The following is a 16,138-nucleotide window of genomic DNA, read 5'->3' on the forward strand; positions in this document are numbered from 1 at the left end:
GGTATTCCAATTTTATGTTATCATAATGGTATTAAACAGCAGTTCAACAACTCTAGCCTAACACTGGAGAAAAAGAGGATCATACAGGTGTAGGCCTCCAGAACCTTTAAAGAAAGGTTTAACTACATTTCCTGCCAATATCTATCAAGGATGGCAAAATGTCTTTGCTATTTTCCACGCTATTCAGCACTAAGGAGGACACAGGATTCTTTTTTCCCCTCACCGGAAACTATGTTTGTTCTGCCCACTCTAGTCAGGATTGACCTACCCAGGTAGTCCCTGAAATATAGAGCATTATTGCCAGGTGCATTATTTTCCTCTACAAGAACTAATCTCTTCATGTTCCCTGAATGTATCATGTGCTAAAAGGTACCAGCAAAATCTCAGAGAAGGCAAACACAGAAATCCAGAGAAAAAAGACTCTTAGAAAATAATTACAAAAGAGCTAAAATTATACAAAAATTCAATTATTTAAAAAAATCATTTCAAAACCACAAAGGAGGAAGATTTACGAGGTTTCCAGATCTGGGACGCATTTTCCACTTAGTTTAAAGAGGAATTGCAGGCTTGTCCTGGCACCTAGCAATAGCAATAGGCAAAACATCTCAAGGCATCTCCTCCCTTATCACAAGAACTTTTTCACAGCAGTGCTAGGGCAAAATAATGACACTCTCACATCCCAGCTGCCAGATCTTACCCATTGTACCAGAGCTTTATAAGCATTTGGCAGCGGTCCAGCAAGCCAGAACTGAAAATGATTTAGCTGGAAAATAAAGTAGGGGTGCTTGCCAGTTTCTTTATAAGCCAAATCAGTTCCACAGTAAGGTTCACCACTTTCTTGTGCAACAGCTTGTGCTAGAATAGCAGTCACTAAAACAAGGGGGAAGACTACATGGGTTGTGTTAGCCAACCTCTAGCTGCAGTCTCAGAATCCCAAAAGACACATTAGTAAGTTTTGAGCAGTTGGTTGGCGCGAGGGATGATTCTGTCGCTGAATTGAAACCTGGTCTCACTCACACCAGCTTCACACCAATATGCTGCTCTCAATTTTCATCCCTGTAAGGGAAAAATCAAGACCAATGAGTTAATGAAATGTTGGGTGAAGAATCAGTAAAACATGTCAAAATGCCACCAAAAATATTGCTCTCAGAAGAGAAAGAATCAGAAGTTCACCAGAAATGACATACGGCTGGTAATCATTATTAAGAACCAAAAAAAAAAAAAAAAAAAAAAAAAGAAAGGTCTTCTCCCATCTCACTTGGCTACCACTCTAAAATGATAAATTATGTACATTACAAAAGATTCTAAAATACATATGGCAGTCCCTCTGGTCCAGGTTTATTTACAGCATTTTCAAAGATGCAGAGAACTGAGGAACCTCCCATATATTGAACCTCAATATTATTGAATCGTAAAAAGTAATAGCAGTGACTCTTAACCACAAAAATCAAGTCCAAATCTTACCTCTTTCTTAAGTGTCATCCTGCTATCATCCTTCTATTTATTAACTTTTCTTTCCATGTCATATTTTTTATTATTAATTCTATTCAGCGAGCATAGTTCTGCAGTTAATTTTGCAGTGGTTTTCTTCATTTTCCGCCCCCAGCCCATAATAATATATAGTGTCTTTCTGTAAGAAACAAGCTTAACAGGGCTAATAGATGGTAGTGTTATACAGCACAGGCGTGGAATCCAAATACATAGCAGACTGCTAAATGATTACAAACCAAAACCAGTAGCTTTCTCTCTGTACAACCTTATTACAAGGTAAAACAGATACAGAATGAAGATTAATTTTAATCTGCAATAGACATGCTCTCTTCTGGGCTATAGTCCTTGTATTAAGAAATCAAATAGATTTCAAGTGGGTAACCAAACTCTGAAGTTTTTTCTTGTTCTCATAAAAGGTCAGTTCGCTGTTGATGTAAACCAGTTGAATTGTATTTCGTACCATAACATTTATCTGCCTCAGAGTAGGATCTGTAAATGTAAGGAGAACAGTCTTGCAGTTCAGATTCTAGTCTAGGAATGAGGAGCTCAGAGTTTAGTTCCCAGCTGTGTCACCACTTTTCTCCATAAACTTTAAATGCAAATTCCCTCATTCTGAACATCTATTTCTGCTCCATAAAATTGAAATGAAACTTCTGGAAATTATATTTAAATTGTGAGCCATTTGAGGCAAAATAAACAATCGTTGTTATCAAAGTGCTAGAAACGTAGTACTCATCCATTTTTTCTCTAACTACTGATCCAGTCTGTGGGCTAGTCGAAAAAAAACTTTGTAATTCACACAGGTGTTCTGTCCACACCAAAAGAGATTCTTCATAAATCTGTCAAAAAACAATTCCCAACCTATGAACCCCTGAACCACAAAAGACTTCAGAATCACAGCATGGAAATGGTGACATTTGTGTTTTCCCTGGTGGTTCCTTGTCAGGTAGCACCTTGAGCAGTTACTAACACAACTATATCGTAGCACATATTGAACACTCACTCAGTATGCATAGCCCACTACCTTTTAATGTCTGCTAAATCTCCTTCGCTGTTGTCCTAAGCCCCTCAGCCTGTCATCTAAGCTCCTTCCAGACCCTTCACAACTTAGTTTCTTCTTTCCTCTGTTCATACTCCTCAGCTTACTTGTTTGACTGCTTGTTTTCTTTTCAACTCCAAATTTCAACTAAAAGAAGATCTAGTCCTCAGGCATAATGTAAAGTTTAGATTCTCTCAAAATTCCTCAGCCAAAATAATACTGTTACTCACTCTGAATGTTATTATTTTTTGCCCCATCTCCCTTTAGTGTTGGTCATTTTTAACTTTCAATAAGAACTGTCCCCACAAAAAAAGGAGAGTGAAAATATTCTCATGAACATTGAAGAATGAACTACTATGCCAAATGCAAGCACTTAAACACAGTCTACAAATACGAAGGTCAGTGAATTGATTTCAGGTTGCTCATAGGTCTAACAATGCAGTCTGAGATGGGGAAAAGGACACCTAAAAATATGTAGCTGTTCTCAAGAAGGCAGCATTCAAAAAGGCGTTTGTATGGAATAGCTTGTGCTGCTGATCTGGGACTATAGAGATTAACAAAATTACACCTGCGTTCAAAACTCAGGCACCCAGAGGAATTAAATAAACCAGACAAATATCTGACAAATCTTCCAAACAGGATCATGGGAATGAATGTATATGCAGTAAAGTGGCATAAATATAATAGAAGAAAAAGAGATTTCAAGTTTCCTGAAAGCTAGTAAGCCTAAATTATATCTTCCTCCATGGGACAGAAAAGGATCAGGAAGTTTTGAACACTGAGTCTGTATGTCCAATACTTTTTCTTAAGACAGGGCCAGGGAAAAATTTTAATGTCAAATTTCCAAAATGAACTAATCTTCTACTTTTTTGTTCTGTCTTTCTTCCTGCCTTAGCCTGAGAGAAAAACCCCCTGTGCTAAAGCACTTACAACGCTGCATTAGAATTAGAAAAAAGCAGATTGCCAGACAGTCTTAGTAAAAACAAAACAAAAAAAACCACCTCACCCAAAACCAAAAAAACCAACCAAACAAAAAAACAACCCAAAAAATGCACCACAATACAAAAGTGATCTACATGGAGCAGATTGTTAAAAATCAGCTGGCCTGAACTTGTTCGCACAGAAATAACTACATAATATGAAAAAGAGGCTCAAAATATTTGCATTATATTTACAGAAAGGGGTAAAAATCTGATAAATTATCTGCTGTGATTTGCTCCTCAATTTCAGGACTGCAGTATGTTCTGCTGTTTGAGGAGGAAAAATAATTAGACTTCCAAAGTGATTCATACATACCTCGGTAACCTTTTACTAATCTGCAAGGTCTAGAAGTCAAGCTGAGATCTCACAACAGTAGTGATATAAATAGGGAAAATATTTGATGACTATAATGATTAGCTATACTGTTGGGAATAAATGGACAGTGAAACTTCATTAATTTTCTTCCAGTTGTGCATCAACTTATCTAATATACCAAATATCTCTAGGACAATATTACAAACACGTCTCTCTCTCATACCTTTTAACAGAGTTAAACTCAAATCAGTTTCCTACATGTCTTGGCTTAGGTTATCCACAAAGCATTAGCCACAACTCTGATTTTGAAAAAGGATTCAGGAATCCAAGAAGGTCAACAAGTATCAGCCCAGTTGCAGGTGAAGTGTAAGATCTGGCTCATCCTTCCATATGGGCCAGGAAACAAGAGCGACTTGTAACTTTGCAGAATAATCACCAATGAGGTGATGTACTTTTTTTTTCTTTTTCTTTTTCTAGAAATAATAACGAGAACGACTCACTGCACCCCAATATAGGCTCCTAAAGAAAATACAAACAGGTGAAGCTGTAAGGAAAAGCAGTGTTTTCATAGTGCAAAATACATGTCTAAAGCCTAAAAGCAAAACTGTGTAAACAATTTTTTTAAGCAAAATGAAAATTGCATTCAGTTAACAAAATTAATGTCTTTTTTTCGTCTACCAAAAGGCTATATTTCTTCTTCTCCCTGCTTGATAGAGTTTAAACACTTCTGTGTCCAGCTTTCTAATGCTTAGTCTAACTATACTTGACTAGTGATATTTCTAAGACAGCCTATTCAGACCCGAAGCTTTTTTGGAAAATGAAAGCAGCAAAGGACTAAACCAAAGAGATCTGTTGTACTTTTCTGTAATAGTACAAGAGTGGAATAGGAAGACTCATTTGTGCTGCCCGCCTGAGAGGCCAGGAACCCTCTTGCAGCCCCTGCACCCCCCCTGCAGCAAACTGCCCACTGTGTTCCACAGCCCTCCTTCCCTCCCCTGCTTACATAAAGAGAAGAGAGAGGCTTTACCTTCTCTGGGGTGGGCACACTGAAAAATAATCCTAAATAAAAAAAGTGAAAACGTTCATTTCGGCAGTTTAGAGCCTAGCCCAAGTTTCTGGGGGTTTTCTCAACTTTTTGATAAAACTGTTGTATAAATTCTAGTCAAACTCACAAATCACTTCAGAATGATTGAAAGTACATTGCTTGGGGAATTATTTCCTGGGGAAAAAATTAATTAAAAAATTAGCAGATCTCCTCTGGGAAGAATGGCTCTGCATTCTCTTCCTGGCTATGCCACAAGCCTGTTTGTCTACTTAGTTATTCAGATCCTCTTTGCCTGGCTTCTCTTATTGTTCAGACACTGATCATGATGCTGCCTGTCTCCAAGGGTGCTACAAAGCTGTATCACTGATATCAAAAGTCTTTGAGATTCCTGAATGGAACATATCATGGAAATGCAAAAAAAAAGATTTTGCATGGAGCAGCCAAAACTCCTTTGAATACTCCTTTAAATATGAGATGGTGGAAAGAACCAAATATACAGTGTGAGATCTAACTCCAGAGAATAGAAATTGAGAAAATTTACACTAAAAAGAGTGTAATATTGTAAGGAATATTGCTGGATTTAATAAAAATTCATTAATTCAATGATGAAATTTTGCCACTCTCCAACATCATCATTCCATCAAATTTTTAAGTCCCTACTGTAGAGATTTAAAATATGTATTTTATGACATCTTAAGCTTTGGTGGCAAAAAGCCGCAATCTCATTTTAAATTGTTTTGAATGAAAACTTAATTTAGATTTAATTAGAAATATGCACAATAAGTGATGGCTATAATCTGTTGGCAGAGATCCCATCCATCAGCTCTACCATCAAAGTATTCAAAATCCTACAGTACAAGAGGAACTGTGATGTTGTACAGAGCTCTCTGAATAGCCTGTAAGAAGTCATTCAGATGACAAATATTGATGCTTCTTTTTTTTTTTTTTTTTCAAATTAATCACCAACAGATCACATTCTTTCCCTGAAGGTTAACCCACCCATTCTACTGGGGTAGATGGTGCCCTTGATTAACCACATTTCTCAGGGAATGTCATGAGTAACAGCCCGACTTCCATTTCTAAAGGCACTAGACTCCCTCCCTAAATGATAATGTGGGAAGGCAGCAGGAATGGAGGAGGACTCGCACATTAGCAGCATGGTTGAGCTGATGCAGGTGGTTATAACTTATTGCAGATGGAGGTATAAATTACTAACATCTCTCACAGGACCATAGCATTAAGTATGTATGTACAATACCATATGTAAGAGTTTGAAGCCGCAATGACTTTCTCAGAAGAAGCACCATTTAGGGAACTGAACAGTGAATTTTTTTCTTTCATCTGGAGGAAAGGTCCCAAAGGAAAAGAGCGATGAGATGTTTGTTTATCATTTTTAAATGAGCTGCTAGAAGAGAAATGTTGAAACGTTTTCATCCTGAAAAGAAGAGCAACATTGTGGTCTTCTATTTTTATCACTTAACGAGCCAATGGCATGAAAACAGTAAAGAACCTTTACCATACACCAAGACAAGGTATGTGTTGCAGAAGAAGGAAATAGTTCTCTTGCCCACAATTTAAAAGAGGGAGAGTTGGTGGGTTCTTCAAGGGTCCAAGTTAAAAGGCCATCTGTTTAAATTGCAACTCCATCTATTTAAACTGCAACTGTGCACTTTCAGTTTGAAATGTAACAGACTTCATAAGCTTCATACCTTAAACTCAGGAAAAGAAACCATCCATTGCTTCAATCTATGATTTCAGGGAAGAAATTGGGGTAGATTGTGAACATATGTACATCCTAGTGTGGCTGTGGGAATCTCTACAGATGTCTTTAACCCTCCAAATGCTAAACAGTGAAGATGATGTTGTCCCATCCCAACAGATGGGATGAGTTAACTCCGAACACAACATGCGCCCTGACTCAACAGATGAGCTCAGGTGTGAGTTAACTCTGGGTTAATTCTGCATGGTTATGCAAAGTGAATGACAGACAATCACTCCAGGGATCCAATTCAATTATGAGTTTTACTAAAAGTACGTGTTGGAATACTAGTTACAGCGAATAGCAGCTTGGCAAAAGTATGTTATGATATCACAGAACTTATCAACACATTAACAGCAAAAGTCCTTCTACGAGCAATGTATTGGCAATCATTAGTAGCTGTCATACAAAACTTAACAAGAATCCAACAGCAGAGCTTAAGATGATGTTACTCTTGTATGTTCGAAAGGAAAAAGAGAGAGAGAGAGGGTAGAGAGGGAAGGAAAACTAAGGTATAAGAGATAGGGAAAGAGTAATATATCACCACTCACGGAAGGAGAGACAAAGAAATAGGGATATAGAAAAAAAAAGGAGAGAAGGAAGGAGCAGAGAGAAAGGAAGAAAAGGGTGAGAGATCCAACCACTCTTACGACTCCGCAGCATGGATAACGAGACTTGTATGATGATGCGTGGCCCCCGGTGTCCCACGGCGAAGACGCTGCGGTTTGTAGATCAGGAGCGCAGCATCCTCGGGTGTCTGGTCCAGTTCCCGTGGCGAGGCTGCTGCGCGGAGGGTCCTCAGGGTGGGGGGTTCCCTGGCGGAGGGTCCTCAGGGTGGGGGGTTCCCTGGTGGTGCTGTCTTAGGTGAGTGTTTTTTATAGCTCTCCGAGTAAAGGAAAGTCTGGGGGAAAGGGGTGATTGCAAAAGAGTGACAAGTCTCGGGCCACATTGAAGGGTCTCAGCTTTTCCCTTTTGTGTGCCAACACAATAGCAATGCAAGTTTTTCTACAGTTAACAAATATATTGGTATTTAACCTCACCAAACATCATAAACACTAGTGCAAACATTTTAATAAGCTACTGTGTAGTCATTAAATATTGAAATATGTTCTTAATTAAGTGCTTTGTTTGACATAAAAATCCTCATTCTCAATGCAAGATTTCGCCCTGTTCCAACACAAGGGCAGCAGCATGACATGATGTGAGAGACCATCTGTGTTTACAGTCACTGGCTTTCCCAATGTATATATGAAAATGAGGTCAAGCCTGAAACAGGTTGCTTTATTTAGTTAGAAAAGAATTCAGGCTGTTACTAGATATCAAAATCCATGACTTTTCATAGGTCTGACCAATTACAGAAATGAACTGCTCTGTTGAAATAGGACTTCTGAAAGTTTTTCACATTTCTTTGAACAAAGATGTAGTGCAGTAAAATTACATAAATTTATCCATTTTTTGCTGTTACAAGTACCTGTGACAGTGTATGCTGAAAATTATGGGAAAACACAACAGTCATATTTCTCAAGATTTTATAAAATCTAAACCAAGCCCCTCATTGACTCTTATTTTTTTTTCTCCTTTGGTCTATCATGTTTGTACCTTCAAATGGAATTTAGGTGATATACCATTTCATTTTAAAAGGATACCTTCTAAGCCCATCCAACTTTTAAATATCCTTCCATTATTATTTCTAAACACAAGGGTAATTACTGGTAGATTAATGGAAGATGACATGGAGCTACACAGTCATTACCAAAAAGAATTATAACATCAAAAGTCCTACTTACATTGCGTAAGTAAAGATATTGCTGCTGAAAGAGGTCAAACCTGTGGATGAGGGAGAGGCTGGCATGAGAAGAGGAGGAAGACAAAGACATCACAGCACTGGGGAGAAGTTCATGCTTATATCTACAACAAAACAAAGCCGCTCCTTGTGAGCACTGCAGTCACAACTACTGGCAGGCTGTGGAAATTCATAGAGAAGGCAGGTACTCTCTCAGTTTCCCTCAAAACACATGTACACTGGCAAAAACTGTAAAATCTGAGAGATCACTTCCTGAAAATATATTTATCTACTTCTACAACCCTAAGCCTAACGGCGATGAATTTTCCCCAAGAATAACTAGTGAAATTCAGAGGGTAGTTTTAAGTGCTTACAAGACACAAATCCTCACGCTGCCCGGGAGTTACGTTCAATCTCAAGCAAAGAGACGCCAAGCACTAGTCTCCTGAAATTCAACATGAGAATATATGGAAGTGGGCTACTATTTCCTCACAATGTTTGGTGGTTTTCTAAAATCATCAGTGCCTGTAGCCATGTGATAATTTGGCATTCTTTTAGTCATGCCTCTAGCTTTCAAAGTTTCAAAAGAAAATTAAAATATAAGCTATACTAGCTTGTATAGCCAGATGGCAACTAAAATTTAAAGAAAGCAAATGAAATGTATTTTGAATCTTAATTACATTGGGCTTGAATTTTTATCACTAGGGCTGGCAGAGTACTAACTTCTATAAATGTATGAAAGGTTGGGATACTCAGGATGGTGAAGAATTATCTGCAGTGACTCCTAGAATTATAATGAGCAAAAGCTGCATTAAATCAAGGTAAGAACATTTAGTAAAAAAAAAAAAAAAAGTTAAAATGTGGAAGATTGCAGACATCATTCTCAGTCACCATTTTTCTTTTCTTCTTCCCCTCCTTTGATCTAGAGAGAGGCAAGAAAAGTAATATGAGCTATGAAAAGAAAATCATATAAAAGACAGGCATCAGAGGCTCATGAAACACAATCAGTTACAGAGAATGAAGGACAATACATAAGCAAAGAAAAAAAATTGCTATTTTAGATTTTTTTAATGACGACTTTTTTTTTTTTTTTAAATATTTCCAGGCTAGTTTCTTTAGAACAACTGTTTTTCTTTTCTATCATTTATAGACATTATTATACATTCTATCTCAATATGCTTTAATACTGCACAAAGACTTTAACCAAGCAGCTTTTAGCCCATCAACTGTTTGTTCTAAATTTGTCATTACAAAAATTCTTTTTCTGTTGATTTGCGTTTAACTTCTGAGAGTGAAAGATAAGTACTTGACTACAGATCCTTGAAGTATTGTTTCAGTGTGATCAGACAGGGATGAATTTGTCACACTGATAAAACAAATAATCAAAATAATAATTTTTAAGAAAGACGCACTACAGATGGCAACCAGCACCTTGTCTCCCCCAAACTGCTTCTCCATTCTACGCCCACTCTGATCTGGAGGAAGTAGTATGAGAGATGAGACAAACAAAGCAACAAATAGACTCTTTGACAAAAGAACTAGAAAATATGCAAAGTTCACCTTCCTTCATATGGTACAAATACTATTTTTGTCACTATTAAGCTGAGGTGGCAACAGGCCAAAAAGGAAGACTTAAAACCACCCAGGAATATTATGTTTGCTTGCTTCACAAGAGATTGTTTTGTTTTAAACACTTTTCCTTTTTAAAATAGGAAAATTCCAATTTGAAATTTACGACAAAGTTTCAAAATATTGAAGCCATCTCTCTCAAAATTGTCCTTTGCATTTTGACTTGTTCTGCTTTGTTTTCACTTTGTATTAATTCTAAATTTTGAAGCAAAAAGACAGTAGAAAACAATTTTTTTTAAATGATCCCAAGTAAGTTTACATTGTTTCGATTGCATCTTCATACATTTTTATACAATTTTTCTATTGGGGCAGAATTCTGGCAAGTATTTGTATCTTTTTGACAAGCTGGTATCTTTAAAAAAAGGAAAAGAAAAAAAAAAAAAAGGGAAGTACGTTCCAGTAAAAACAGAAGAAAATATAGTTTATTTAGAAGGATTTTTATCCAACAGCTTTGGCTACACTCACTAGACAAGACACCTTGCAATATTTAGAGCAACCAAAGCAATCATTTATATGCAATACCAGCCTTATGGAATCATATCATCTGCAAATATAAAGCCGGATCTTCCTAACAGCCATATGTATTCAAGGGGCTAATTAAATTGGTCGAGAAAAAAATCCTGTCTTCTTCAGCTATGATTTCGTATCACCATCATCCCTGTCCTATTGAGGTTAAGTAGTGTCATAGGTATTATTGAATTTGGTTTGTGAAACCCCAGGACCTATGTCGTAAGAAGAGGTCTGAAACAGCAATCTTTGTCCACATCTATGACATCTACATGTGCGTGTGAGAAATTGAGCATGGTTACAAGAGAATTTTGAAACTTTCATATCTGAGAGGAAGGAATAGAAGAGAAAAACAGGTATGGAGAATCTGATATGGAACTGACCACGCAGATGTAAAACAAGAAAAAAAAAAGGGTTTGGTGAGATCCATCTTTCTCATCTATACACATTTTATCCATTTAAAAAAAAGCCAAACTAACAAAACAAAAAACCCAAAACAAACAAAACCTGACAGAGCAATAAATAAATAAATGCAGGCACGCAGGTTGGCAAGAAACAAACATGTCTTTCAAAGAATTGCACAGCTTCTCCTTAAAGAAAAAAAATACGGAGCATGGAGCCATCACTAAAATATTAATTTTCTTAAACAGTAAAAGCACTATAATTTTACTCTTTATTTGTTCATCTGCATATGCTACTTTTAATTACAATGGAACTTGGACTGCTTATCAGTTTCCATTGTATATGATCAGTCTGGGAATTCCAAAGAATTGTCTGAATAAAAATATTCAATTCAATATTCAAGTTATGTTCAGCAGAGTGTAAAGCACATCTACACATAGCTTTTATTTCTTTCTGAACTACCATAACCACAATAGAACAATCAGTGGGAGCACATCATTCATACACTAATAAATAGAAATCGAAGTGGGAACTGCTGAAATGAAATCAGGAGTTAAAAGCCACTTGTTTTTTTTCCCTGCACTCTATAGCATGTCACAATTACATAATAGACAGGGTTAATTTCAGATGTCCCAGGTACAAGCTGGCTATCGAATCCTGTTCACACCAAGTACTAAATTATACTATGAGACGCCTCAGTACTTTCAATAGCAGCATTAGTTGAATAAATGCTGCATAATAAAAGCATTAGTATTCAAATCTGCCCATAATTTCCAAAATGAAATGTGATCACTTTGGATACTTACTTGAAGCAAAAGGTATTATGGTTAGCTATTAGTATTACTAATACAGTCACTGAATGTATACATACAACTTCATACAAAAAAGTAGATGTACAGTAAAAATATTTCATTTATTTGTTTCAAACTGTCTTTAAAATTCTCATTCAAAAGCCAACTTCCAAATACATTTGAACCTGCCTTTGTGATAAATAGGTTGAAAAGTGGAGATCCACATCTAGTGTCTGAACTTTTAGTTAATGATGTTAATGAGAGTGTTGCCACAGATTTTAATGGGAGAAGAATCCACTTATTATAATGCATTGTAACGCAAACATTCTTAAGGAAGGACTGTGTTCTTAGGGACTGAAACTTTAGCTGCAGCAGCATACTGCTCATGTCTGAGCTCTGAGATTGCTTCGTTATTCCTCCCATGAGAGTTTGATGGATTTGGTTCAAGCACCATTGAACGTGATGCTGTATTAATTGCCCTGGAGGGTAGCAAGGCCTTTGAACTGTGGCTGTGAGTGATATTTTGCTATAAGACATGTGTCAGCACTTGGCTGGTTAACTCTAGGGCTGGGTTGTACAGCATGCTGGGACCAAGTATCTGGAAAACTACTTTGCATCCTAATCTTACATCTGTTTTCTATCATGCTGTGAGATTGACTGGCCATTCTGTCAGAGAAGCATCATTCTAGAATAGACAGTCTAACTAAAAATATTGTACTGTCAAAGAATGTTAAGGAGATGCCATCATCTCTCATAGTTCATAAAACCAGGTGGCAGACAGAGACACCAAAGTAATACAGTGGCTGATGCGCTATCCTTTCCTCTGCAGAGGCACAGTCTGTGCCCAACCTGGTACAGTAGAAACTAAAGTTAAAACAGTTCCACAGTCCCACTTGTCTTTGTGTTTGCAGGTATAAATTTTCTCTAAATATAACTACAGGCAGAGTCTCTATCATACAATCCTCTGTCACATAATCCATTATCATCAGTATTAGAATAGCACCAGGAGGTCACAGCAGAGCTTTTAGTAGTGATAACACTCACCTGAGCCTTACATACCCCAGTTCAGTTCCATGCTCCCAAAAGAGCTCCAGTCCCCACCTCATTTTCCTTTGAGGAGGAGTAAGCCAGAGCACCATACTGTATCCTGTCTTCACTCTCCTTTCTTTGCATTATAAAGCACAAGGAGCATTGCTTCTGCAGCTGAGGCCACAAGCGCATTCACCTGGTGTTGAAAAGCCTGTATTCTGATTCTTAATCTGAAAACACTTTCTGTTTTATGTATACTAGGTGAAATACCTGAAAGTTACATCTAACTCATGCTATGGCAATATCTTTCTATGGAGGGGATCATTGTCACAGCTTTTGTGTGGTCCCCAGTCCTTTACTATTTGTTACATATCGCAAACACAAGAACATCCTAGGGGACACAGGTAGACAAACACTTAGAATGAAGCTCCTGATCTGCTCTAGGTGCAGGAGGTTCTTGAGATGCAAAGCTGTAGTAAGAGCAAGGCAGTCGTGGTCATGCACAAAAGCAGGAATTATAGGAGCCTGCAGGCTATCGGAGAAGCAGAATAGAATCATTTTCATGGCTAGAGGTGTGCACGGAGGATAGGAGTAGTTTAACTTGTGGACTTAGTCAGGATTAAGATGTCAGATTCCACCTTCAGTGCCTGGAAAAATTTTCCTATTTTCTCTCATTTTTTCCTTCCATTTTGCTTTCTTTCTGTTTTCTTTTTCTTCCTTTCCCTTTACTTCATTTTATGATTTAGCCTATTAAGAATTCCCAGACAAAGCAGGTTGGTTCAAGTGGATACGTGGAAAAAGCAAACATAAATTCACAAGATATGTTAACAACTGTGTCATGTACGCATCTACATATTGACATGTAAAGCAGAAACTTATTATATACCTTCCTGCATAAAATAAACCTTCCCTAGTCATTCATTTTCATTCTAAAATATCAGTCAAAAATAAAGACTAAGAACCCATACTAAACATTAAACCATAGGCTCTTTTTTTTTTCTTTACCTCTTTAAACCATCACAACAGAAATATTTAGGAGATGTTTATATTTGAAGTTGAATATTTAACAAGGAGGTCATCTTATGATTAAACACAGAATAAAAGATGCAGTATTTCAGATTTCACAGCCTGACAGAGCCACACCCTGTGGCATAAAAGAAGTGCAAAGTGTAGCCATAGTCTTTTGATGTAGGGCAAAGAGCTGTCCTTCATATCACTGATGATGTGAACTAATGAGTAGAAAAATACTACTGACGCACCTGCAGCCTCAAACAATTGAGAGATATATGTAACTCTCTCTTAGGACTTTATTCAGTATGACAATAGCAATTTTGCTTTTATGCAAGAGTAAAAGAATTTGGATATATCTTCTCTGCGAAGACAAAATACTCCTTAGATGCTTATACTTGATGATTAAAAAGTGAAATAATAATCCCTTGCTAAGTAAAATGTCTTAAAACCCACACTCACCTAGTTTTCTAGGACCCAGTGCAGTTATTGAAGCTGACGCAAATAACTCCCATTAAAGCCAATGCATGCAACAAAAGAGATAATTATCTCCCTAACAGGAGCAAAGGGTTCATACCACAGGATACTCAGCACCATTGCACTTCCTCCCTTGGCCCAGATACCTGACTGGAGTGACTTTATCTTAAACTGCAGCTCAGCTGTTGACTGCCAGAGTCCATCTGGAAATGGAAGGAAGCAGTACTTTTTCATGTCCTAAGATGATACTTTGTATTTAGTTTCAAAGGAAAAAGAGCTAGCTAGAAGTCTCTAAATCTGAACTGTCAAACAAGAAAGTTTTTGCACTAAGTAGCAGTATAGTTTGTAGGCATTTATCAAGATAGCCCATCAAGTTGACACTTGACATGTAAATTGTATAGTAAATCTGACAGCTCAAATATTAATGCATCCGCCTAGTTCTGTCTTACACAGTTACTACTGCAATAGACTTTTTGAAAGCATCCTTGATATCCATTTCAAATCTGGCTGACTTTTCAAGTTGACATCATGTCAACCCAGTTTATTTAGAACTAGCTATTTGAAGACATCTCGGTGTGTGATTATTAAATTAATTACCGATTCAAGTGACAAGTAATATTTTGTATTCATATTCCCCATTAGTTTGTAATCAGTTAAAAATAAAATTCTCAACAAAATATATATATTTGATCATTTCAACTGAAAGTATTGCCATGCTTGCAGATCAAGGGGTTACACTGAACTATCCGTCACTTGCCCTGCAGGATATGTTTTCTCCTTGTAATAACCTGATATCCAAAGAAGTGATGAGTTAAGACTTCCAGAGCCAAGACAAATACTCATACCCACCTGAAAGAAACAGGTCTGCTCTGCTGCAAACAACAGAATAGGCACTTTCAAAGCACTGGCGCTATTTGCAACTTGGTGTGTGCGCTGGGGACTGCAACAACAGAGATCTCCGCATCGCGCTGGGCGCTGAGCAGCTTCACATCCAGCTGAGAACTGTGAGAGCTCCTGGCAGGACCAGCTCCACACTCCACAGCACTGGGCTGCAGAGCAGACACGAGCCATTTGGTAGGATGGGATTTCTGGGCTGGTCTAGTGCCTCTGAATTCTGTTTACGCTAGCAAGAGCCCTTCATAATAGGCAGGTTTAATGTTCCCCAGGGAGAATGGAAAGAACACTACTCTTAAATATGCCATGTAAATAGCAAATTGTAGGCTGAGGGAAGATACAAAATTGAAAACATTGCTATTCTACTGAATAGGAATGACTCCAGCCTTCTTTAAGAATAGTATTTTGTATTTCTCATCAGACTGGGGGGTGGGGGAGAGGAGAGGAAGGAAAAAAAAAAAAAAAAAAACCACACAAAAACCACACAACCACACAAACACCCCACAAAAACAAACACACACGCACCAAAAAAAAAACCAAACCCAAACCAACAACACACACAAAACACCACACATACTACCACCGCCTCTCCCCAAAATAGATCTTAAGTGCCATTTAAAAAATAATGTAACGTCTATCTTGGATTCATTCTTTCATTTTTAATAAGAATTTATAAGAATCATTATCCAGTGGTCATTTGAGAGATGCAGCTAGAAATAAAAATAACTCCCAAATTGTTGATCCCACTAATTGCATGTGACCTTTGTTTTCAAGTTTCCTTTCTATTAATTTCAAGTCTCTGACTCATATCTAGGCCAGCCTTCATTATACAGAAAGATTGCCATTGGTTTTAGAAATAATCTCCTTCCTCAGTCTTCCATGTTATTTATCAAATGATTCCATCTGTTCCTTAAGAGAGTCCATTCAAAAAAAAAAATTAGAAATAGAAACAAGAAAAATAATTTCTTGCCAAACCTATTTTATTTTA

Source organism: Caloenas nicobarica, chromosome 8 (genome assembly GCF_036013445.1).
Source record: "Caloenas nicobarica isolate bCalNic1 chromosome 8, bCalNic1.hap1, whole genome shotgun sequence".
NCBI lineage: Eukaryota > Metazoa > Chordata > Aves > Columbiformes > Columbidae > Caloenas > Caloenas nicobarica.